At 40.8% G+C, this 3,449-nt stretch overlaps 1 pseudogene; it reads right to left on the bottom strand.

Moving 5' to 3' along the window:
* Window positions 1-1,101: 1,101 nt before the first annotated feature.
* LOC149149326 (magnesium-chelatase subunit ChlH, chloroplastic pseudogene) lies at window positions 1,102-2,158 on the bottom strand (annotated as a pseudogene).
* Window positions 2,159-3,449: the final 1,291 nt, after the last annotated feature.

Below are 3,449 nucleotides of genomic sequence, written 5' to 3' on the forward strand. Positions count from 1 at the left end.
GGAAATAGTCTATAACATCCTTTGTCCACAACTCCACAAGTTTGCCTGCGCCTTGTCTTGGCCTCCAAGGGAACTCACAACCCTCTTGAGATTCATATGCTGAAGAATTTTGACCTTCAAGACATAAGTTCGGCCCTCTTCTTAACTGATTCAAACCTTGCTTCTAATGGTGACAAATGGCTTGAGATCAAACTGCCTTTCAGTGCACAAATTCTGGTAAATTTGGCTATAAGTGAGTTGCTTTAGGAAAAACCCAACTTGGCCTCTCCAAACTTGGCATAATTATTCTAAATAATTCAGCCTATACCAACTGAAATCAATCGACCTCTGTTACAGGAGTACAACTAAACCCTCTTTAAATCTGAAACAACAAGTAACACAAGCTTTTTAATTTGCTGACAATAAACCTCTGTTTGTTCCGTAGAAAATGAATCTGTAGTTGGTAAATGATTTGCTTGAAAATCTGCAGACAAGTCACAATCCTTGGACTGACCCAGAAATGTGGTAGCAATTGAAAGAAACAACACTGGCCTTGAGAATTCCTGTGTGCTCTTAGCAAGAAGTCTGAATGGAGTCCACCTCCGCAACCAGCTAAAAGGTGGGCATTTAAGCAACCCAAGTCCTTGTATACCCTTCCATACTACTGGAAATTTTGTTTCAGAAGTCCTTCGTACCACCTCTAAAGCTGCAACTTTCAATAGAAAGAAAACAAATTGACCTGTAGTTTCTCTTGTTACTTTGACTTGCTTCAAAGAAATGAAAGGCGCAACCGCATTCTGCAAAAGAGCTTTAGGAAATGATGCAACCAAAAAAAAGGTTTTCTGGATGCCAAATTCTTTCCCTTAACATTTCTTAGCTCTGGACTCGTGCATGAGATTGAATTACTAGTTGAGTCATCCATGTTTTCACTTAACTCCTATTTCCAAATCAGGTTACCCTTCATTATTTGCAGCGCAAACAGCAACCTAAGCTGTATAAACAATGCTTGTTCCAAACAAAACCGGCATGAATTCTCGATCTCCTTGAAAAGTTTACTCACGCAGTCCTCTTATGCGTTTATCTAGTCTTCAAAGTTCAGAACGAGCCTCCCACTCAAAAATGCCACTTCAGTTACACTGGACATATTAAGTCCTATCAATGCCTTCAATTTTGTCTTCAACCTCAGAATATAACTGCCTTAATCTCTCCAGATTCTTCTCAGAAGTCTCCCAGTAACCTCTCCCATTTGCCTCTAAAAATGTCTGCACTAGCTTTCTAAATGAATTTGGGTTTGTCTCTAGTAACCTCTTTAACATGTCTTCATCTGCTATGAAAGTGGAATTGGCTTCCTCATAAACCCAGTTATCCACTTGACCGGATGTAGCACTCCATCCCACGGTATTTGTCAGTCTCTTCTCAATCTCCCTAACACCTTCATATCCGCTAGAAAGCATTCCTTCATACCATTTAGGATTAAGTAGCTTTGTCCTGGGATCTAGCCTGACTGTCTCAGATAGAGTCCTGACCTGTGCATTTGCAGTAGTGGTGTCTGCAATATATGCGTTTGGCCTTTTCTTGTCCTTTCTTAAGTTCTGTACGAGGTTTGTTGGGTCTGAGTCAAAGTAATGGCTCACATCTATGAGAGATATCTCAGATGAATCAAGTTTCTGGAAAGTGGCCTCTGCTGTTGATAAAACCATTTCAAATACTTGCTTGTTCTCCTTCATGCCTGTCCCTGGTGCATCAGAATCAAAGGCAAAGGATTTCCTGCTAACATACATATCCTGGAGCTGTTTTTCATCATTCCAAGAAGAATTTTCAACTGCTAAATTGACATTAGATGAGTAGGATCCAGAGGCATTTGAAAATACACGTGTGGCAGCCTCACGTACTCCAATTCCCAGTGTTTGAGCTTGTTCCGAGGCATGCTTTCTTACATAGTTCATTTCTAAAGGTTCATCAAGCTCAGCAACCATTTTTATTGCTCGATCAAGAAGATTCATCTGATTGATAAACAAGTCTCTGAAAACTCCTGAACAATTCACTACCACATCAATACGAGGTCGTCCAAGCTCCTCCAGCAGCACAGGTTCCACTTTGTTGACTCAACCTAGAGCATCTGCTACAGGATTCACACCAACCATCCACAAAACCTGCGCAAGTGATTCACCATAAGTCTTGATGTATTCAGAATAAAGTTGCAGGCCCTTTCTTATGCGCTCCCTTAACACATACAAGGCAGGATTTGACTTCATTATTTTATTCATAGCTTGGGCCAAAAGAGGCTTTGAACCAGGAAACCAATTACCAAATGCAGATTGTAAATTGTAAGCAAGATTGATTGCAATCATAACACCAGTGGGTGATGTATAAATTGACATATTATCTGTTGTATAGTCTAAGAATTTGGCTCTCATATACCGTTCACGGTCATGAGAATCATAGTCTTCCCACCGAAGTTGCACATCAATCCTTAGACTCTGCCACAAGGCTGGGCTTGCATTCTCCAGAAGACCGAAGGAATTGTCAATCAAAACATGCCACTACGCTCCCTACCAATCATTCTGCGCACTAAAATTAACACCGTTTCCATTTCCTTGAGGATCCAATCCATCAAGATACCGACTATGTGGATGCATATAGATCAACCAAATGGGCAACCCTATCTCTTCCAGCACCATTTGTATTATCACTTATGTTGGTGCCATACAAACGACCTGGAATTGCGGTTCCTATTAAAAAGTGCATTATGTCCACTTCATGACCACCGCAACTTTGCTTGTACAACTGTCAACCGTCTCTTTGCAAGCACCCATATTATGACATGTTGCATTACTGCCACCTTGGTACATGAGTGATACAGAAGGGCAGCTCATTTCCATTCCTTACACATAACGATATTCCCCCGGTACTTTTAGCAGAATATGTTGGCCGAATGCTCTTCCTTTCCTGGAATATCTTGCAGTGCTGTATAAATTATGTATTCGCTATCACCACATACAACAAAAAATCTTCCATTTGGATTAATGTTACCAAAGGGATCTAAATATTCCCATAAAGACCCTTCAAACAAGAACGGAATTTGGAGGACAACAGTCAATCTGGAGCGGAGTTCTTTGAGAGAGACATTTGATATATCCACCTTATCAATAAGTATTTTCCCATCAGAGATTGGAGTGAGGCGAAATATGGCATTAAGGACACTAGACCTGTTCTTCCAGCTATTCCAACCTACTCAGTCATGCTGGAGATGTCCCTGATCAGCGAATCCCCAATTTCGTAGCGCTGCCAGTGCAAGATATGAATTATGTGCTACGAAATCACCTAAAAGAAGTTGCGCTGCGAAACTGCTAAAAAGACCTATGCACTGCTGAAACACTTTGTCCTTAAGCTAGTCTGAGCAATTTAGTCAACAGAATTTTCAGTGATAACAGAACGAACCACTCCTTCTTAGGGTTCGAATCTAAACT

Source organism: Pinus tabuliformis, chromosome 9 (genome assembly GCF_031772625.1).
Source record: "Pinus tabuliformis cultivar Carrire ecotype Pingquan chromosome 9, CPIR1, whole genome shotgun sequence".
Classification (NCBI taxonomy): Eukaryota; Viridiplantae; Streptophyta; class Pinopsida; order Pinales; family Pinaceae; genus Pinus; species Pinus tabuliformis.